Source organism: Diadema setosum, chromosome 13 (assembly GCF_964275005.1).
Source record: "Diadema setosum chromosome 13, eeDiaSeto1, whole genome shotgun sequence".
In the NCBI taxonomy this organism is placed as follows: Eukaryota; Metazoa; Echinodermata; class Echinoidea; order Diadematoida; family Diadematidae; genus Diadema; species Diadema setosum.
In genome coordinates this window covers 2,597,555-2,612,362 of record NC_092697.1, presented here as the reverse complement: position 1 = coordinate 2,612,362, position 14,808 = coordinate 2,597,555, and positions in this window count along the sequence as shown.

Here is a 14,808-nt window from a genome sequence, read left to right as displayed (position 1 = left end):
CTTAAATTACTAAATTTAAGAATCAAATAAAGACATTCACTTCATTTAATCATCTCTGTGCCCTTACTCCCTATTTCATTTGAGGTTTGAGTTGACAGAAATTCTTCATTTCCCCCTCTGGTTTCCAACTTTGATTTTGTTTGAGGTTATGAAGAGATAAAGAGAACGAAAACACTTGAGCTTTTTGTTAAAGCTTCCATTTCAATATATTGACCTACTAGGGTGATGGCCAATGAAATAATCTTTAATATGGTGTATAATGAATTGATTTTCATCAAACTCTTCTATGAAAAATATGAACCCGAAAAAGTGTCTACTTTCTGTTTTTGCTAAGTGTATATCGATGACACTGTCAAACAGATTGAAGTGTGCAGTATTCATCTGTATGCAGGTGACACTATTTTTAATTCTGACATCAATCAAATTGAACGGGCCATCAACATTGACTTGAATGGCATCTGTAGATGGATTTGTTTAAATGAGTTAAGTCTTAATCTTGATAAGACTGAAGGCGTTTTATGCTGGAGCAGACGGCCTATCATCTGAGGAAAAAAGAAAACAAATCAACACGAATTAAATTAGTTGGAGTCAAACTACAGCTCGAATGTAAGGAAAAGGTTTCCACTGCAGCTTGGCGACCAGTGAGCGAATGATTTTTTTTTTTTTTTTTGTGGATGTTTTGACAAGAATAATTCATAATTTCAAACAGCTATGAACAACAGTTCGTGTACCAGATTCCTGGAGAAATGAAAGGAAATATCGATGTTTGGACAATAGTTACATATGCATACATATCAATAGGTTGACAGGTGCTGCTGGGAAAAGACGCCGCTCTGTAGATATTTCCTCTAAATGGCGGCGGATATCACTTCGGGTCAGTGTAATCAAGACATGGATGTTACAGTTAATGCTAATTTAAACATAATGTTACGAGTTTGTTTCAATTTCATTTGCTGATATGGAGTGATATTGAAGAGAGAATGTTTATCAGGGGTAGTGCTTTCTGTCATGCATGAATGTGCAAACGAATAGCCAGATATTCCGCAAGTTTTCTTTTTGAAAATGGGGCTTTATTTTTGCATGGTGGGAAGGGACGGGTTGGTTTTCAACACCTTATTCATAATTGGGTTGCAAATGCATCACGTATAATGTGCATGTGTGTGTATGGATATGGATGTGTGTTTAATGTTTATATACACATGTATGCATAATATGTACATGTTTATGACATGGTAGTTTGTTTGAAGTATTTTCAGGGTTCACTTGGCCTGATATGCATGACAGACATGAGTATGTTGGTACGAAGCATAGGTCTGCGGGCTGTAGTGGTGAATTTGAAAATAGTGTGTACATGCTAATTGTAAGTGTGTCACGCAGAGGTGCCACCATTCCCTGGCGTCTCGGTTTGTTTATGACACCTGTTGTATAAGTGTACTGTGGAGGGATGGCACATGCTAATTGTAGAGGTAGATATTTCTTTTAAAAGGGGGCGGATATCACTTGGGGTCAGTGTAATCAAGACAATATGGATGCTAAAGTTAATAGCGATTTAAATATGTCAAGAGTTGGTATCAATTTGCTTTGCTGATATGGAGTGGTATTGAACGGAGAATTGTGCGTGTTTACCCGGGGTGATGTTTTCTGTCATGCATGAATGAGCAGACAAATAGCCAGATACTCTGCAAGTTTTCTTTTTGAATATGCGTTACGCAAAGGTAGATGTTTATGACATATGGTAGCAGGGGCGGATCCAGGGAGGACCGCAACCGGCGCACGCCCCCCCCCCCCCTTTATTCTTTGTTGAAACAAAAGAAATAAAAAGAAAAAAAATGGGGGAGGGGTGCGTGCGCCCCCCCCCCCCCTTTAATTTTGTAAACACGCCCCCTCTTTACGGAATTCCTGGATCCGCCCCTGTGGTATTTTTCTTTGAAGTATTTTCGGCCACGATATTTTCAGGGTCCACTTGGCCTGAGATGCATGACAGACGTGAGTATGTTGGTACGAAGCATAGGTCTGCGGGCTGCAGACGTGTATTTGAAAACCATGTGTACATGCTAATTGTAATTGTGTCACGCAGAGGTGCCACCATTCCGTGGCGTCTCGGTTTGTGCATGACACCTGTCGTACTGTGAAAAGATGGCACTGGCCTTCCCTTATTCCTTTCATTGCCATTGGCACCTATGTTACCGTTCGTTGTTGTTGTTGTTGTTGTTGTTGTTGTTGTTGTTGTTTTTTACTTTTCTCTCTGTCTCTCTAGTTTGCTTGGCATGGAGAGGATTTTTGTTTTCTTTTTTATTTTGTGTGACTGTAGGTTATATGTTGTACCTCCTTGGTTTATCCGATAAGGTTGGTGCATGGTTGGTGTATCATGCACGCATTGTTCCGTGTACGGCCCTCTTCCCATGGCCCTCTCGTTGCCATGAGCACATGTGTTATTTCAAAACGACAGGTTTTTCGCTGCCTGGCACTGGGAGAGCTAATTGTTAACTGATTTATTTGACGTTTGTCGAACGTTACTTCATGACCGTGTTACTAACAAAAACAACAATAATAATAGGAAAAAATAGTAATCAATGTATATGTATTGTCAATGTTCACGGAAAATAACCCATTATTAATGGTATGAAGGAGTATGATGGTATGAAATAGTTATAAGCTTGCGTCAAGGTGAATATGTATAATTTTACGTCACACGGAACTGGTGTGATATTTTGAAACTGTTGAAACGGTGAATGACATTGGAACTTTCGTATAATATAACGTGGCGATGATGTATTTAGAGTCGCGGATAGGTCTTTTACTCATTGCTGATATAATTGCACACTGCAAAGATTTTTCGTCTCATTCCGCTCAGCTATTTTTCCCTTTTTTTTTTCTCTCTCCCTTTTACTTTTCGCAATAGGCTTATTATACTACAATGATGAACAAAGGTAAGTATAACAATGAATGGTTAAGATACTAGTGAAGTTGATTGAATAAATGATACTCTTTACGAATATGAATTATAATATTTTGCTGTACCGGGATATGATAGCGACAAATCTGCAAAATATCGCAAATTGTTGGTTATCCGCTTTCTCCGCTATTTTTTTTAAAGCTATTTAATGTATGACAAAACTTTAAAGTCACTATCTTTTGTTTGCAAACAGTTTTCTAAATACTCTGGGGTAGGTATTCACACGGAGCTTCGTTTGGGTCATTTTTTCTTTTTATATTCGTTATTGAGGGGTCGTTTGAGACTCTTCGGGCAAGCAACCGAGTTTTGGTTAGCACGCCCTCTTCCGTGTGTGTTTTGCTTTTTGTCTTTTGTAGTCTATTGTGTATCATTCATTTGAAAACTACTTCCACAGGTTGTTCTTTTGTACGTTTCCTGAAAGTATATTTACCTAACACACACTGCCTAATGCAGGATAATGTAACATTTATTTCGATGAATTGTCGTGGCCTAGCGAGTAGCCCAAAAAAGGCAAGATGTTCTGTCGTATCTGAAGTCATAAAATTATGTGATTCGCTGTATTCAAGACACTCATTTTACACCGAGCATTGAGGCAGAAATCCGTAAGGAATGGAAAGGTGAATGTTTTCTTTCATGTAATACCTCAAATTCAAGAGGTGTCGCCATATTATTCAGAGATACAATCCCAGAAAAGAATAATAGAGTTCAGACAGATAAAACAGGAAATTTTGTGGTATTAGATTTGAAATTATATGAATATGATTTGACATTTATATCTTTATATGGTCCGAATACTGATAAACCTGAATTTTTTGTTGATCTTCAAAAGATTATATTAGATTTTGAAAACCCACATACTATCCTTTGTGGTGATTGGAACTTAGTTCAGGATACAACCCTCGATACATATAACTATGTACATGTTAATAACCCTAGGGCCAAAAAACCAATTAGACATAATGAAGAATGATTAAAGTTTATGTGATCCATGGAGAATATGTAATCCGGATGAAAGATGTTATACGTGGCGGCAACCAAATCCTTTTAAGCAAAGTAGATTAGATTTTTATATATATATATCCTCCGAATTGCTCTCGTTAGTCCATAAAACTGATATTTTTTCAGGTTACCCTACTCATCATGCTAAAGTGTTTTTTTTTTTTTTAAGTTTAAATCTTAATGAGTTTAAAAGGGGACCAGGGTTTTGGAAATTTAATAATACTTTACTGAAAGATGAAATATATGTCAAAAAATTAAAAAAAATATAAAAGATACAATTATATTTTATGCAAAGGGAACTGTTCAGTTTGATCACAGTGACAATGTAGTTGGTGAATGTCAGTTTACTGTTAATGATCAGTTATTTTTTGAAACTTTAATGATGACAATACGTGGGGAAACTATTTCTTACGCTTCTCATATCAAAAAGCAAAATATTAACAGAGAAAAGGAATTGTAGAAAAACATAGAAAATTTAGAAAAAAATGTAATTATGTAATGATAAATGTGAAATGTTAGATGAAATTAATAAACAAAAAGAAGAATTTGAAATATTTCACTCAAAAGAAAATGAATCACAATGAGAGGCAGGATTAAGTGGATGGAACTAGGAGAGAAGCCCTCAAAGTATTTTTTAACTTTGGAAAAACAGAATAATGTTAACAGACAAATTCGTCAGCTTTCCTGTGAAAATGATATTATTACGAATCAGTGTGATATACAGAAAGAAGTGTTTAATTTTATTCCTGTCTGTATGAAGCAAAAGAAACCACAGATGTAGATTTAGACTTATTGTCATTTTCTGATATCCCAAAATTACCACGACAAATGTGACCCTGCACCTCAAAACAAACAAAAAGTCGCCAGACATGAATTTTTAGTTAAGACCATATTCTGAAAGAGCAGACTTTAAGCCTTAAAATGATGTATAACTCAAGTCAAATGGACTCTCCTAACCTATCTAAATATTGGAAAGAAAGCACAAACACAGGAAAAATGTGAACTGAGAAAAGAGGCTCTGAAGTACAGTGTCTATTCAAGCGCTTAATCTTTACCAAACCGTGCTGGCTGTGCGATGAATGGGACAAAAAACAGAAGTAAACCATCAGAGTAACAACAATGAAGGGATTATCAGATTAAACTGAAATTAAGCATGCCTCATTAACACATTCTGTCCATAATTGATGCCTACTTTCAAAGCAGTAGCACTATCTTTTCAAAAGTTATTAGAGTTGAAAGTGAAGAGTGTGGACAAGGTTTATCAGAAATGAAAAAGGGATTCTAAAGACACACCTAATCACACCATTCTACCAAAAATGTTCGAGATAAACTGCTAAAAAAACACACTTTCCTGCCCGTTTTATTATGATACTAAATTTTAGCATAATGTAAAAGAAGACCCGCTCTTTCAGAAAATATGAAAAAGTCAAGTTCGGCTAGGTTGACCCATTTCACTTATTTTCAGTCCTCACGCAAAATCAGTGTGTGCGACTTTATGTTCGTTTTGAGGTGCACGGTCACAAATGTCCTTATCATTAGAAGGTCCCTTAAATGAAGAAGAGGTATACTCTGTGTTAAAAAAAAAATATGAAATGCAATAAATCTCCTGGATTAGACGGTTTTACCGTAGAGTTTTATCGTGTTTTTTGGAAGGAATTTAAATCTGTCCTGTTAAATTCTTTAAATTATGCTTATTTTTCAGGACAAATGTCCTGAATGTCAAAAATTGGGAGTATCACACTAATTCCAAAAGTAAATCAACCCCCATAAGTTTTTAAAGAATTGGCGTCCAATTTCTTTATTAAATGTGATATATAAACTTCCATCTGGTTGCATAGCAAACAGATTTAAGAATTTTTTTTTATCATATTTGATACATGGAAATCAAACCGGATTTTTGGAAGGTCGATACATTGGTGAAAATATTCGTTAACTTTATGATATACTTCTATATACAGAGTTACATGATATACACGGATTGTTACTTTTAATTGACTTCGAAAAGGCTTTCGATTCTGTGTCTCATAAGTTTCTTTTTAAAGTGTTAGATTTTTTCAGTTTCGGCCAATCTATGAAAAAATGGGTTCAATTGTTTTATAACAATGCTTCTTCCAGTGTTTTAGTGAACGGTTATTTTACAGATAGATTCAAAATAGAACAAGGCTGTCGGCAAGGGATCACTTATCACCGTATCTTTTTCTATTGGTCAGTGAAATCCTTGGAATTATGATTAGGCACACGAATTCTATAGTTGGGTTCCAAATTAATGAAAAAAAAATTAAAGTAGTACCATACGCGGATGATACACTTTTAACACTAAACGGATCAGATCAAGATCTAAAAGATGCTCTTGAGATTTTTGATGATTTTGCTATGAATATCGAATTTACGATTTAGATTGTAATTTTGATTGGATTTTTCAGGGTAGGTACTTTAGGTAACTGGAAATAGAATTTTCAGTTAAATTACATGAAATGGTTGAATAAAATTATTGTGAAAAAATGAAAGATATTACAAATACAATGACCTTCTTCTCTAAACGATCACTTACTGTTTTAGGAAGAGTTACTGTTGTTAAATCATTATTGATGTCAAAATTAAATTATTTGCTGTTATCACTTCCTGAACCAAGTTTTAAAACATTGACAGATATAAATCGTTATTTTTATTGGTTTATATGGGAAAATAAACCCGATAAAATAAGTAGAAATCAAATGTGTCAGTTATATTGTCATGGTGGTACTAAAATGATTGATATTTTTATGCATGCCAAATCTCTAAAAATATCCTGGATTAGAAAGTTTATTTGTGATCCGGAGACTGAAAATTACACGTTCCACATGTTCCGTTCCTTTTTGCCCCAATCAGTATCATTTCATTTATTCATGGGATCATTATATTACCAAAAAAAAAAAAAAAAAAAAAATTGCCAATGCAATGCTTGATGATTTTTGGAAAGAGGTACTTCTGGCTTTTTCAGATTTTTTAGAAATTAAGATAAATGACAATTTGGCAGGCCAGCCTCTTTGGAATATTATATCTTTGATTAAAATGAATGACAACACTGTATATTTTAAGTCTTGGTGTGAGAAAGGTGTACGTTTTATAAATGGTATGTCAGATAATGATGGAAAATTTCTTTCATATTTTGAATTTCAGAGGAAGTTTGGTATACAAACTGTCTTCAGCACTGTGGATTGTGTACTTCTATTCAATCATTTGCTAAGAACTGCATGTCGAAGATGACAGAACCTTTTATTCCTCATGGTTTAAATGTAATATACACAAGAAAGGTTGTTCTGATATTTACCAAACGTTTCTAAGACACACGTCAAAACATTGTAACAGCTTTGTAAAGTGGAGTAGTATGTTGGATTTTGATGATGAAACATGGTCTTTATATTGTTTATTTCCTTTTTAATCAACTATTGATATTAATATGAGATGGTTTCAATTTAAAATTCTGAACAGAATAATATATATGAAAGACGCTCTTTTAAAATTTGGCTTTGTTACAGATAAAAAGTGTACGTTTTGTAAGGATAGTGAGGAAACCATAATGCATATATTTTGTTTATGTCCTTATTTAAATAATATATGGAATAAGTTTGAGCGATGGTTAGTCCTGAAGATAGATAGACAAATTGTATTTACAAATCAACATAAGTTATTCGGACTTTATGGTTTTAACAACAGCGCATTAAACTGTATGATGATTGTTATAAGAAGAGAAATTTTTTCAGCGAAATTGAAAAAAAAAACCGTTCCGTCATTCGAACATATAATATGTTAGATAAAATGTTATGTTGAGATGGAAAAATGTATAAGTCAAATTAATTGTAGAGAAAAGAATTTTGTGAAAAAATGGGCTTTATTCATGTAGTGTTTTTGAACATTTAATCAAAATTATATAATACCAAAGTGTTTTTAGGGTTGTTTCTGCCAATGAAAAAAAGAATAATATAAATTATATGTTCAAGAAAGTTAAAGAACTTTTATTATTACATATATAAGTGCAGTAGGCCACTTTCTGTCCATGATTGAATTATTATTTAATTCTTATTCTGTTTTGTATTAAAAAGATATTTGTAAATGTCACTTTCTGAATATGTGTATGAATAAACCACCCTGTGGAAGGGAAAAAAAGGCTGAGGGTTTTATGATTGGATCACCCGCAATGTTAATAAGATGCAATATGATGAATGTACAAGTAAATGGTAAGTGTATTCAGTCCAAACAAAAAGTAAAATATCTCGGAGTTATAATTGATAAAGAAATAAAATGGATTATTCATATGAAAACGCTGTGTTCGAAGATAAGAAATTTGATAAGGTTTCTGGGTCGTCTTTGTTTCAGTTCAAATGAGCATATTATGAAGATAATGAACAACTCCATGATTAAACCTTTGTTTAATTCCTTTAACAAATCAATAAATAATTATGTTTTGCACTGGATGTTGGTATCCCTATACCTATGTTACTGATTATGTTGTATGTGGAGCGCTGTGGGTGGGGGGGGGGGGTATATTGGCAGTCGGGATTGGAGGGTAACATTTTCACGGGCTTTTAGTAATGTTGTTTTAAGTTGATGTACTGATGTATCAATAATGTGTTTGTATGATATTATGTGTAGGTATGAAAGCGTATGTGTGTGCATAGTTTCATTGTATGGAGTTTCAATTAAAGTGATTATTCATTTGAAGTTGGACCCGTCGGTAGACCAGCACGACCATGACCACGAGCTGAACAGGGCAATCCATCCGTTTATCTTCAGTTTTCTATTCCAGTTGTATTGTATCATTATTACGGTGAATAAACAAACAAGCAAACAAACAAACGAAAAGCAGCTTGCCTATTTGGCATTGATCTCCGTCGTGCCCTGGTTGGCATAAGCAGATGTACGGTCTGTCCCCAGACAACATGGATGAGCAGTTTCCTCCCGAGAGACACGGGTTGGCGTTGATCGCACAATATCCTGTATTAAGTGATATTGAAAAGTAATGACGCGAAAGTTACTTGACACTAATGTGGGAAATCATGTTTGAAATAACAAGATTCGACTGTGATTGCTTTAGCTGTGATGGTCTATGGTAATTTTTTTCTTTATACATTGTTCTTTTCTTTTGATTCTCTTTTTTTTTTGGGGGGGGGGCGAAGAATTGCTAATACACGGTAGTTGAATCCCTTTCAACCATTCAAGAGAGATATGGGTTCTTTTTTTTAACCTAACAACACACCCTATCTAGAAGCCAATGGGCGTGGGTACTTCAGATAATAATGACAGGTTGGAATTCAACATGTTGGAATAGTCAAAGCACCCCGCGTCCCAGGAATGATGGCTCATCGTCCCGTGTCACAGTATGTAAGATTGCGCATGTACGCATATAGTGTGTAATCGCTCAACAATCCTTAAAGCCACTGTTTACCATAGGGAGAAGTGATTCAAAAATGTTCGAATTATCATATTCGATTTATATGTATAGTTCAGTTATGTCACGAAACATCTTACCATAAAAGAACTAGGCAAAAGTCGTATATACGGATATATCACTAATTCTCTCAATAAACCATATCTGTACCCGGATTATACAAAAAACAATTTTGATAAAAACAAAGTTCCCATTTTGCATCTTTAGCGCAACACTCAACATGGATTATCCTAATTAACATTAACATTCTTTCGCAGGTTGTTTCTGTTTCTAAGTCACATTTTAGAACTATTTTGCAGCACCAAAGCTGAATTCTTTTTTTTTCCTGCAAATGATAAATAATAGGAATAGCCTTCAAACACACCTGTACATACCGCGAGTGTAACATAAAAATAATACACTGTCAACTTCTTTTGTTCGTATCCCTTGATAACAGTAAAATTTTTATTACTTAATGGAAGCTCAGTTGTGATTGAGTGCAACATGTCTTCAGTTTAATCAGACTGGTTATTCGTACCGACATTAACTCGAAATGTGCAGTTGGCTACGTTGCCAGCTGGGTCGATTGCCGTGTAAGTTACCACCGACCGTCCGATCGGGAATATATCACCTGGCTGGTGGGTTGATGTCAAGTTAACAAACCCGGAGTTATCCGAGGCGGTTGGTTTTCTCCAAGTGATGAAGTTTGAAGAAATGCTTTCCATATCAAGCGGACATCCTTCGATCACTGGCCTCCCTAAATCTATATCAGTCAAGACATTATTTCAGTAAATGAGAATCATGCTAAAGCTACGATGTCTAATTACATCAGAATGTCGCATTTTTTTTTCATTCCGAATGAATTAGGAACTTCGCAACAGGAGTTCAAGATGGAAAATGGACATGGAAAAACAAGATATGAGGTGTTTTGATAAAGCTAAGATACTGAAGAGACGAAAGGTAGACGAGAAGATAACAAGGGTGGTGACAATATCATACAGTTTAACAAATCAAAGCTTCCACCTCAGCGAACGTCACCATTATTACATTTAGGATCTTTGCGTCTGGATGAACATCCTGAATATAACAATGATATGACATGTTTTAGTGCAAAACAGATAACTGTAATCTTACCATGCTTACAGACTTTATGAGTTGACACTGCATTCGCATAATGATAACCGATCCGAGCAAGGACTTCTATCTTTTATACGCACATATTTTATCCAAAAAAGGGAAGAGAATCCGAAATAAGACCTCGCTCGTCGAACTCGTACGACAGAAGGATAAAAAGCATAATCATTACGGAAGACTGATCTCTTTTTGCAAAGGAGACACTATTTCCTGCTTGTTGATTTATGGTATACCCTACCTTTTTGGCTTCTTTTTTTTTTCCTTTTTGCTTGTCAGCTGATTAAGCCGGGAAGTGGTCCACTTTTTTGTAAGTCTGAACCCTCCCATAAACTATGTAACATAACGTTGGTAGTCTTTCTTACCAAGTGTACAATTTTTTCCTTCCCAGCCCCTGCTGCAGATACACATAAAGACATCGGGCGTTTCTCCAATGACACAATCATTGTTAGGTGGGCAGGGATTTGGCTGACAAACATCTAAATTAGGGAAAAAGAATAGTATACAGACAGAAAAATAGAAAGACGATACAAGTGTACCAGAATATGTTTGGAGACACTGTTAATGAAAAGTAAGCAGTAATCATTTCTCTCTCTCTCTCTGTGTGTATGTGTGTGTATGTGGGTGGGGGGAGGGAACTGTGAGAGGTATAGATTGAGGAGGCATAGTCTTGTTTAATCACATGCATCTATCCAATTTACCAGCAGGCATTTTGCTAAGCCACGACTCCGGTACTTTATCGGGGGAAAGTGCCGTGTTTTGTTTTGTTTTTTTCTTCTTTCAGAGAGAAAATGTCGTCATCGTAAAGGACATTTTCTTGTTAATAGAGATGTAAACCAATTCACGCAATAGTCTACGTCTTTACAATTTAGCTTTTATGCACGACTGATATGAATGACACGGATGAATTAATAAAATTCAGAACGTATAGTGTACAGCGAAAAAAAAAACAATAACAAAAAAAACCTTGCCATATTCGCAGCGATCTCCATGGTACCCGGGTTGACATAAGCAGATGAACAGTCTGTCCCCAGACAATATGGATGAACAATTTCCTCCAGAGAAACATGTGTTCCAGTTGAGCGCGCAGTATCCTTTGACGATGAACAATATTGATAAATAATGATGTGAAAATCATTCCTGAGAAAGCATGTTTGTACTTACTAAGGTTTACATCATTGCTTTACTGGTGATTGTCTTGGTAATGTCTTTTACATTCTTTAGAATATGTTTCCTTCTGTGGATTCTTCTTTTTTCAGTGAAAGAATCTAGAATTGTTGGAACTCTTTCAACCATTCAAGACACATGAGCACATTTTGATCTGACAGCACCCCCGTCTAGAGGGGAATAGGCATTGGCATGTTTTTCGGTTGTGATGAAACAGCCTGGAATCCTCTCAGTCTAGGCATCCTGCTTCCCATGAGGGCCCCGTTTTATCAAGATAAAGTTAGCGTTGATTGTGAAATCAACTCTAACTTTGGTCAACTTAAAGTTGGCCATAACTTTAAATCAACTTTAAGTTTCCGTTTTAAGAAGAGACTTAATAGTCGATCATAGTTATAGCTCATCACCATGACTTAATTATTGATTTAGTCAACACAAAAAACACAGGACGAGGCTGGTTTCTGGTACTGTCTGCGTAAAAACAATACAATACATAAAACAAAACGAACAACAAAAACACAAATGCGTATTCTGCTAGTGCGCCGCAGTCTGATTAGCGCTACAGCCGCTGAATTTAAGATTGCAACAGAAAAGCAAAATACACCGTAGGTCGATAGATCTAGCACATCTCGAGCTCAACGTAAATCTGCGTACGCGCCTATCGTGAAGATCCTGCACACTACGTAGGATCTTAGATCTAACGTTAGTATTCATTGACATGGATAATCTGACACAGAGGATTTCTGAAGTGGGACTGTCCAATGTGAAGGTCGTGTATGCACTGTTTCAATAGGCTTGTGTGTTACGTGTAGGATCGGCTTTGTAAAGAATAGATCGCGAGTCTAACGTTACATGTCGAAATTCTAGATCTAGGGTTTCTAGTGGTAGTCGCTCTAGTCTACAGTGTTTAGGGTAAGTACAAACGACCCGCTGTAACGTTACCTAGGCCTATAAATGGTTAGATAGATTTTTACTGTTGTAGTCGGTGCTATAGAATTAAACTCTTTACTTTCTGTATAGGCCTAACTAAACTATTAATTAGTATCTATTGACGAACTAGCTTTACGTAGGCCTACGCACGTCAGAAATCACTGGTTTCCTCGCATATTCTTTTGCAAGATATGCATTGCACACAGAGGCAGTTCCAGCGCTCGGTTACTTGCCCGGTTGCTGGCGATGGCTTGATGGGCGGGCGGGCCGAGGCGCCGGACGCGCAGGGTGGGATTGAGACTGCTGTCTAGGTGTTTTCGTGCCGCAGTCGCGTAAGCAATGCATGCCGATCGTGAATTCCATGCAAGGAAGAGACGCTAACTAGATGAAAAGAAACGTAACCAAATGTTAGAGAAAGTGAGCAGTTAATAGACAAACATTTGTGTCAAGACCCCAGCTAGACTAGGAAAGTGTGACTCTCATCTTTCTTCTGTAAATTGCCTTACAATTGAGTCTACCTAGACTGTCTCCACTTAAAGTAGATAAAAATTATGTTATCAACTATAAAGTTATCAAGGATTTGGAGCGGTTGTGAAAACTTTAAAGTTAATTTGGGATGAAGTTAAAGTTGATTTCAACTCTGGGTCTCTTGATAAAACGGACTTGAAGTTGATTTGGAAGTTAATCATTGATTAAGTGGACTAAGAGAGTTGATTTGAGAGGTTAATCATAGATTATCTTGACTTAAAGTTAAATTTATCTTTTGATTTATCTTTTAGATAAAGTTAGCGTTGATTGTGAAATCAACGTTAACTTATTCAACTTAAAGTCGGCTATATCTTTCAATCAACTTTAAGTTTCCGTTTTACGAAGAGACATAATAGGCGATTATACACTGTAGTTATAGCTGATCACCATGATTTGATAATTATTGATTTAGTCAAAACAAAAAACACAGGACGAGGCTGGTTTCCGGTACTGTCTGCTTAAAAACAATACAATACATAAAGCAAAACAAACAACAAAAACACGAATGTACATGATTGTTTGCCACATCCATGGATGCGTAGTCTGCTAGTGCGCCGCAGTGTGATTAGCGCTACAGCCGCTGAATTAGAAGTATGTTTGCAACAGAACCGCAAAATATGCAGTTGTTTTGTGTTGTGAAATTTGACGAAAGTAGGTCTGCGGCTAGTAGATGCTCACATCCACCTCACTCCACTGCAATTCTCAGAACATCCAACTAAGACACCAATATGTTTACACCGAGTCGACGTTTACTTCCATCAGCATACAACTCGCAGGCTGCCAAGTGACAAGGTTCAACCTTGATTTAATGACAGAAAAAAAAAACTCAACGAGTATCATGAACAGCGAATAACTGTGCTTTCACTGCTAATATACAGTAATCATCATAACTATCTGGATACATTCAAATACCCAGTGTTCAAATTAATCTGATGTATACCTTTACTTTATTATCATATACATGTGCATGTCCTGTAGAAACCTATACTGTATCTGCAATCATTGTTTGCCGTAACAAATCACTATTATCTTTACTTTGTTATTATACATAATGCAATGCCCCCTAACGACCTACACATCAGCAGTCACTGTCTCTCTTGACTTGAACTACACCTGTATGTCAATAAATTACTTAACCTGTCACTGTGTACAGTCATGGGCGTCACCAGGGGGGGGGGGTGCACTGGGTGCGAACGCACCCCCCTTCAGACCCTTTAAAAAAATAAAATACCACTCCAGTCTACGAGCGACCTCAACGCCGGACGCTGAATAATTATTCTTTATAATTATAATTATTCTATATAATTGAGCAATGATATTTTAGTGAAGATAACAGAACTTCAACATTCTGATAGTTCTTGGATAAACTCCTTGCATTGCAATGCAAAAAACTTAGATACTGTGTGTGTTGAGAGTTGAGGGTAAAACTCACTGGGTGTATAATATTCACAGTTAGTGCTATATTTCACAGTATACTCATCCAAATTCATTGAATGGTGAGGGGAAATTGCCTAGCAGACTTGGCACAGTCATTTTAACACAGGCACAAGTAATAGGGAACATAATAGAAAGAATGGGAAAAAAGGGGGATAATGTATAAATGAGAATACAAGTATATATACAGAAGTGAAACAGCAAAAAAAAAACAACAACAAAAACAAAGCAAAAGAAAGAACATGAGCACAAACTGCTG